The sequence below is a fragment of the Octopus bimaculoides genome, chromosome 7 (assembly GCF_001194135.2).
Source record: "Octopus bimaculoides isolate UCB-OBI-ISO-001 chromosome 7, ASM119413v2, whole genome shotgun sequence".
NCBI lineage: Eukaryota > Metazoa > Mollusca > Cephalopoda > Octopoda > Octopodidae > Octopus > Octopus bimaculoides.
In genome coordinates this window covers 23997113-24006086 of record NC_068987.1, presented here as the reverse complement: position 1 = coordinate 24006086, position 8974 = coordinate 23997113, and the positions used below count along the sequence as shown (strand labels likewise).

The following is an 8974-nucleotide window of genomic DNA, read 5'->3' as shown; positions in this document are numbered from 1 at the left end:
GTGGCACATAAAAGACACCATTTCGAGCCTGGCCGTTTTCGTGCGGGTGACACGTAAAAGCACCCACTACACTCTCTGAGTGGTTGGCGTTAGGAAGGGCATCCAGCTGTAGAAACTCTGCCAAATTAGATTGGAGCCTGGTGTTGCCATCCGGTTTCACCAGTCCTCAGTCAAGTCGTCCAACCCATGCTAGCATGGAAAGCGGACGTTAAACGATGATGATGATGATGATGATGATGATTGCTAACTATATGCAGTTTTCAGAAAAAATTTAAACATTTATACATCCTCTCTCTAAAGAATTAGATGGGTGTTATATTACTGATATTGTTTTGGTCACTGTTATTAGATAATAGGCTTAGTCTAATTACGTTCCTTTAACTACAGTCCCAATGTGGAATGACTTCCAGTTGCCACCATTGTTTTGTTTTTTTTTGTCCTGTTTTACTTTAATTATTTTCAAACATCCATACCACCACAATTTCCTCTTTCTTGCATCACCCAGTAATTCTAATATCTAACTATTTTGCCATCTCATCATCTGTGTTTTATTTTTCAGTTCTATATAAACAAACCGATGGCTTGAACTTGGAATCTTCAACCTTCATAGTTGTACACCATCACATTCCGGTTCATTCTTCAATATTAAGCATTGGACCAAGAAGAGATATTTTCTTTTCAGTAGAAATATGGGATCCTTAAACTTGTGCTGCCACCTGAATATAAACTATCATCATCACCCAAACTATGATAGTTAATCTATCCATGAATATATGAACTGTTGTGTTTGTATAAGATTGTTCACTGAAGCTATGACCATGTATACAATTACAAACTTTATAGAAATCCCTTTTATCTAGCAGCATCATTTATGTCCCCTTAAAGTGATCTTTTTTTTTTATGTCACTTTGGTTCCAGAGTCAATAAAAGAAAAAAACCCCAAATGATATGAAATACCTTTTGTTCAGAAGCTATTTGTCTTAGAACCACTGCTGACAGTTGTACAACAACAGAAGAAAACTGCTTCCAGCATTTGTATAATTATAGTATCAGTAATATTTATTCAGAAGATAGAAACTACTATCAACAGTTTTACAACTACCAGAATCTCAATTTGCAAAACAAGTGAAAAAATCAGTTAACAAAAATGACAATATAAATAACATCTTTTTCCTTCTTGTAATTTTATTTATGCATGTGTACCATTATATTATTTTTATACCAATTATTACATAGTGGTAAAGTCATTTCACCAGATGCTGAGCCTACTGACAAATGATAAACAGCTGCAACAAGTGGTCACATTCTATACAACAGACTTCATCCAAGCTATGCAAGCATGGAAAAATATACATTATTATCACTATAATGTTGACTGAAGAAAGTATTATAATATATTACTAGGAAGTTGTTTCTTGGCATAAGACTTCTACAGATATCTCTCAGAATACTGCAACATCTGCCACATTTGTGTCTAACATGAATTGTAATATTTAGATCAAGGATTGGCAACTGTATTTTTACATCTGCAAGGGAGATTGTGTACCATCAAGTGAACAGTGGACCAGATAAATACTAACAACAATTTGAAATATGGAAATTATCCATTGAAATATATCTAATTGTATTTTTCATCAGATTAGTTCATGACACACGCTAGGGAATCATGTTTGGTGGTGAAAAAGAAAATTATATAGTTGTAATGTAAACAGTAGACAGCTGTGAAATTTGATGGTGTTTGTTACTTGAAAGTTTTTTTTAATATTAGGTGCCAGGCTTGTCAATGCCTACAGCAAGACATCCAAGTAGGTATTAGTCAGTTTGGTTCTCAAATGGTTTCTGACGTGTTCCCATTTTTGAAAATATATGCTCAACACAGGTAAGTGTTGCCAAATAATGATTTTTTTTTTTTGTATGAGTAACTAACTTAGGATACTTGCCACTTGAATCTTGGATGGATAGAATTTCTATAGAAAGACAAATGCCAATACATCTTCAGTATGAAATTTAAATCTCAGATGTCATCATATTGCCTCTTAATCAATTCAATTTGATAATTTTCTGATACTGTGTCCAATATCAGATGGTGTAGCAGACATTGAGTGAAAATTCAGCTAACAAGAAAAATATTCTTTCCTTAATTCTTGGACCATATTCATAAAAATGCTTGGATCTTGTACTTTACTTTTTTTTTTTAAATTGGGGAAATATTTCAATTTGTCTATTAAATACAACAATTTAACCAAACATCTTAAAAGGCAGGGTTTTTTAAAAATTCCTTCATAAAGTTATTAAAATTATCCACAATAAGTGTCACAATAATATGAAACATCTTTGCTCTCAAGAAATATTACCATTTCTTCATTCAATGAAAATTCTTTTCCCATCAATGACTATCAGCTTAGCCAATGTACATTGAAGAGAAGTAAGCCAGGTCTCCATATTCTGCCTCTATGTCCAACATAATGTGTTGAAACAGGTAATGATTTAACCAAAAGATAAAGTTTTGTCAACAATGTCCACATATTGTAACACGTGATTCTTCTAATTTCTTGTTATTGCAAGAAGTCATATGACATACTTGTCAATGTGAAAACTGTTCTCTTAGCATGTCTTTTAATTGCCAAATCTGAAGGGGGTTTACTACAAGGCAAAAAGTGAAAGGAGTGATTAGTCATAAATATCCCTTACTAAGCATAAAAAGGTTGGTAGTCCAGAATCCATGCTGCGTTTGTTTCTTAGTCGGGGTCACCATTTTATAGGTTGGTGGGTTATTAGTTATAGGTTGGTAGTCCAGAATCCATGGCCGCGTTTTTTCTTAGTCGGGGTCACCACTTTATAGGTTGGTAGTCCAGAATCCATGGCTGCGTTTTTTCTTAGTCGGGGTCACCACTTTATAGGAAAGTGTTAAATAGCTCAGCGGGCTGCGTGTTTGAATCACGTCGGAGGGTCACCACTTTATAGAAAGTGGGTTATACATCATTAGATGTACACCTGACTTTCCTATATTAAATTAAGAATTAACGGCAACGCAGATTATCAACACAAACAATATTTATTCATGGTGGAAAATATACATCTTTAATCTTGTTTGTTGAGACGTCTTCGGTGTGTGAGAACATGGTTGTTGGGACGTTGGTATATTGATGTGAGCTGTCTAGCGTGAGTTCGAAAGATGGAGAGACAGCTAGACACGTCCTTGCTCAATCGCTGGCCAGCAAGAAAGAGACAGAATGAAGCAAGAAAGCTTGGATGTTGAATTCCACGCATGCGCACGGCGTTATTATAATCTTGTTTGAGCAGATATTTGACATGGATTTCTTGTTAAAAAACATTGTAACTGTTTCTAATTATAAATTTGAACAATACCATCTGAAAACACTTATAGTCTTACTTAATGCATATTAATAAGGTGGTCTTAATGGGCTTCATATAAACCAGTGTTTGGTTTGGAACATTGATATTATACATTTGTCATGTCATATACTATCATTTCTTACCATAAGTTTATTTGAATTTTTTGTTTTTTAGAAATTACAATCTACTTTTTTTTTTTTTTTTGGGGAAAACAAAAAGGAATCTTTCATCAAAAATAAAATGCTTAACCAAAAACATTCAAGTTATATATGTTCTTTTACTGACATGCAAACTTATCATTTCATCTGACAATCTATATCAGCCTCTTTGCTCACAATGTGTCCGCCATCACTAACATCCCCAAGCCATCAGATTATTAACATTAATCTCTCCTGTTAAAGCAGTGTAACCATTAGCTTGTACTCTGTTTTCAGGTTTCTCACAGCATAAAATACATCAGCTGTCTTGACAGTACAGCCTAACACTTTGTTATTGAACAGAATAACTTTCTGTGGCTATTTCATCAGTTGGAGTTGTGTGTGTCATATATCAAAATAGAGATATATTTAAGATCAGGTATCATTAGAACCTTTGTCAATAAGATCAGGTATCATTAGAACATTTGTCAATTAGTGATGCTATACTGATGCAAGAACATTGAAAATATTTCTGGACAAGGCAGATGTACTATACTATATTCAGAACAGCTAATTCTACATAGATAACATTTTCCCTTGCAATTTTCCCTTCATATTCTGAGTTACAATTCTTATCTATAACTTGAAGAATTAAAATGAATGGCAATAATTAAGATAGAACAGAAACAAGATAGAATAAAACCTTGTTCACATGTCTGACCCATACTAGATCAGTTGTAAAATGGACATAATTTGGGAAATCATTCTGCAGTACCCAAGATGTTTTGTGCTTCTTTAAGTCCATTGTGTCAGCTCTCACCTATTTTTAATTCTTTTTTAACACATTATTGTCCAATACAAATGGTCAATCAATTTTATTAAAGCAACTGTGTAACTCCAGGAAGTTATTTTAGAACTGTGATCAGTTGCTACTAATTCTTCAGTTTATTTTGCTAGGGCTTTTTTGCTGTGTCAGTGATTCCATCTTTTTTTTTAAAGTAATTCAGTGATCACTGGTAGAGAATGAAAAAGGTGTGTCATGTATCCTTAAATCGTTTTGGGTGACTTCCTTAATGAGGCCAGAGTAATTCTTGTGGGTAATTAACCTAATTTTCATTTGGAAATTGCTAAATTCCCTGGTCAGTAGGTTCTATTTATTGGGAATTTTAATGCTTGTGTAATGCATTATTTTTGTTCAAATAACACATGAGAAAGTAACTAAATTGTCAAGGCTGATTTTTCAAACTTGAGTTCATGGAGAAAACAGTAACTTTAGTGGTTATCAAAATGCTCAGACATAATCTTATGCACTTTCTTCCTGTTCAAATAAAATTACTGATTTTAAAATATATCTATGTATTTTATTCTACAATTAGAAAATTATGCATGCACCTCAACACATTTTCTGAAGCTCTTATAGTCTATGTTTCTTTCACTCAATCTATGTATTTGTTGGTGATAAGTTAAACTACCATTCTCAGAGAATTCTTTACTGCAAATATCACAGTAGTATGGTTTTTTGCATGTGTGAATACATTTGTGGAAAGATAATTACAGAATTTTATTTAATGTCACTACTGCCATGGTGTACACATTGTATCACAGATATCACTCTTTGTCGTTAATTGCAAGACATGACAAATTACCTAAAAATTCTCATAGAATCTTTGCAGCAAATACATTTGAATATATTATTAGCAAATTTCACAAAGGAGAAAATTTGAACTTGTAATTTATGTTCAATGAGGTAAAGAATGTTTTGGAAGGCTTTTTTTTTTTTTTTTTTTTTTTTTTTTTTTTTTTTTCAGTTTAGAGGAAGCATGGTAACATGACCTATTTATAGGACTTCTGAGATTGGCAGGGTGAAATTGTTGATATCCGAAGACTGGAGATTTGGTCAGAGTGTTACAAATGTATTCAGTCCTGATGTTGATAAGATAAATCACTATTTTCAGACCATGTTTTGGCATGATGTCAACTCTTAAAGTCTCTCTACTATTATTTCTTCAGTACAGAAGTATTTCCTGTGTTCTGTATTTTGTAATTTCCACAACACCAGTGAATATGCAATCTTGAGTTTAATTGCCATCACACTACAATGTATTATTCCACAGTTATTAATGTTTCTGTCATATAAAATGATATTTTATGTGTTATGAAGGAAGATAAAATATGGTCAATATTTTCTACTCTAATAACTGGCTTATTTCAGAGATATAGAAATTTTATTCCAAATTTTTGTCTTCTAAGATGTCAAATAAATGGGTTACAGTTCTTGAAGTATATCCAGATGTAAAATATATGATTCAGCTATAACCTATTCTTTTTTTTTTTCTTTCTTTTCTTTGAGATACTACCACATATAACTTCAGTAACTAAATGTCTCATGCGTTGAATGACTTTCATTGTTAATTTTTCATGTTTAAACATCTCACAATCATCCAGAAGTCTTTTTTTTTTCTGCCATATGGAATTGTCTTTGTAATTAATTTGTAATTAATTTTAAATCTTTAAAATCAATTTTAATAAAGCCTTATAAATTATGTTGTTGATAATGTTAGTTTTTGTTTTTAAAATTTAATACATTTTTGGTTGTCAAAACTATAAGAGGTGAAACGGCTGGAACAGTTGTGATACAGTTTGTCATCGCAAAGACAGGATGGGAGAAGAGATGCACATTGTTTGAAAGCTTAGTTGAACAGAGACTTGACAGGCATTAAAATTTGTAAATCAGAAAGGAAATATATTTCCATAAAATCTGTTATCATTAAATAACATACTCTTTTACTGTTTTACTTGTTTCAATCATTGGACTGCAGCCATGCTGGAACAACTCACCAAAGAGTTTGGTTAATCAAATGAGACCCAGTACTTATTCTAATAGTCTCTTTTTCCTGGCTACTAAGCTATGAGGACATAAACAAACCAACACCAAGTGAACACACACACACACACACATATATATGTATGTTCATGATAAGCCTCTTTACAGTTGCTGTATATCAAAATCAAACACCAGGAGTAGAGAAGTAACCATCTCCTTAACATAGCTAAAGAGGCCTTACATCTCTACTCCACTCACCATCCTCTTTACAGAGTGAAAGTATGAATGATAGTAATGAGAGGGATGAGTGACAGTACTTGGTATTCTAAGATGGCAGAAGTCTATTTGACACCGGGCATAGGATGATGACAGGTGGGGTAGGAGGGGGATAAAAGTAGAGTGGCGTATGCACACACGGTCCAATGTAACCACTTGCACATAAGTACAAGAGGAGTCAAGTGATGAAGGTGACAGAATGTTGTACAGAAAGTAGGTGTATTATATACCAGTCACTAGGGAAAGAGTCAGAAGAGATGGAATGACATCCTTTCTACAGGGTGTCCACAAAGTCTGGGTACATGGGGATTAGTACATACTTTAAGAAATAATAATTTCTTATATTTAATTGTTTATGTTATGATTTTATTTACTCCATGTACCCACGTGGGGATTAACACATACTTTAAGAAATTATTATTTCTTATATTTAATTGTTGTAAAGCATTTGCTCAGTGTGGTCGTTTAACTATCCATAAAATTACACACTTAGGTGAGAAATTATACCATTGTAATGTGGTAAATATTTCTCTCTAAATAATAACTTATCTGATCATAAAAGTATACACATTGGAGAAAAACCATATTGCTGTGAAATGTGTGGTAAAGCGTTTGTTCAATATGGTCATTTAGCTGCTCATAAATATTACATATACAGGTGAGAAACCATACTACTGTTATCTGAGGAAAGTCATTTCCTCTAAAACTTATATGCTTATTAGCTGCGGGCTTTGTCCAATGAAAAGTCAGTTTAAGACATTGAGTGTTAAAAAACTCAACACGTTCATTAACTGTGTGACATCGACAATGTTTACATTATTAGAACTGCTTCTAATTCAAAATTTCATTTTGTTTTACATGTGTGGCAATTCAAATTTGTTCTGAGGTGACCTGGGCATACGGTGCCGATGAACAGAAATAACTCCGAAATATTGATACCCACCATTCTCATTTACCCATGAAGCTATTCGTCTTGCCTGGTTTGAGGTATTTAGTGATTTTGAACGTATAATCAAAACATAATAAGTATGAGAGTTGCTTCAAATTCAAAATTTAAAATTACACTTTTCGAGAGAAAAAGAAGAGTTATTTCCCATGGATTCATGTTGGCCATGTATAATTAGTGTGTATAAATATTTTCCAAAGGCAGATTGTATGATGCATGTGTTAGAATGCTGCATCGTAGTGAGATATGAGCCCCGAAAGTAGAGGAGATGAGGAAAATGAAAAGGAATGAAACAGGCATGCTCCAGTGGTTGGGCAATGTAAGTTTGCATGAATGACAGCAGAAGTCTGCTGAGAAAAAAAATTGGGTTAAGGGGAATCATGTGTCAGAAAGAAGACTGCACTGGTATGGACATGCAATGCATCTAGATTAAGACAGCTGAATAAAAGAAGTGCTGATCAATAAATGTGGCTGTCTTGTAGATCAAGAAGACCCAAGGTGATATGGGACAAAGTGGCAAAGGCTGTGACCTTACGACCCTGAGCCTCACAGAAGAAACAACAAAGGACCAGGATGTCAGGTGGTAGGAGAAGACTCATCCACTACAGGAAAACTGACTTCAAGAAGCAATTTATGTGTGTGTGTGCTTTTGTGAGCTAGAGTCTCACAGGCAGCCTTCACCCCAAGGGGGTTTTTAACTCAATATTTACATACTATTATTTATAGCTTTATCTGCTTCGGGTTTGACTGTTCTGAAAATGATATACAAATTGTGTGTGTGCATCACAAAGGGGCATCTCACCCAACTTCCCCTTCTGATAACTCTCCCATCATCTCTTCTACCACAGCTCTCCCCAGATACCACTTTATCTTTTTCTTGCTACCCTCGGAACCATTTCACTTGTTAGCCATTCTTCATTTATTAATATTGTTCTCTCTACCTACATGTTTCATTGATCATCCCCTTCCCCTCGTTCCCTATGTCCCTGGAACACCAAATTATCTCTCTCTCTCGCCCTCTCCTATCCTGCAACCAACCAACTATATATCATCGCTCTCTCTTGTCCTACCCCACCCCACCAGTCAAAATTTATCATCTTTATTGTCCCCCTCCTCTCATCTGATCCCTCTCCTTTTCCCAACTCATGCATCACTAGCTATCATCCACCCTTCCCACCAGCCTAATCTTTACAGCTATTGCCTATCTACTCTCCCTTCTCCCATTTCTTTTATCTCGCAAACCCCCACCCATTCACACTCCTAGTTTCTCTGTCCTCACTCAGTTGTCCATCAAAAGGACAAGATCGCAAAATTTACCCGGATATTGTTATTCTGACCGCTGGGAGGAGATGATCTTTTAAAAAACGTGATTTGGAAAATTTTTTTTAGAGATTTGACTGTTATTTCTAGCATAAAGAGATACCTTAATCCAGG

General features: G+C 34.2%; 1 long non-coding RNA gene across 2 annotated transcripts in view; it reads left to right on the top strand.

The window, feature by feature from the left end:
• Positions 1 to 6037, top strand: part of LOC106881340 (uncharacterized) — a 29755-nt gene extending 23718 nt beyond the window's left edge. For both annotated transcript variants that reach the window (XR_001410843.2, XR_001410842.2), the window contains one exon: positions 560 to 6037. This is a non-coding gene — a long non-coding RNA (uncharacterized LOC106881340). The remainder of the gene's footprint in view (positions 1 to 559) is intronic.
• The last annotated feature ends 2937 nt before the right edge of the window (positions 6038 to 8974 follow it).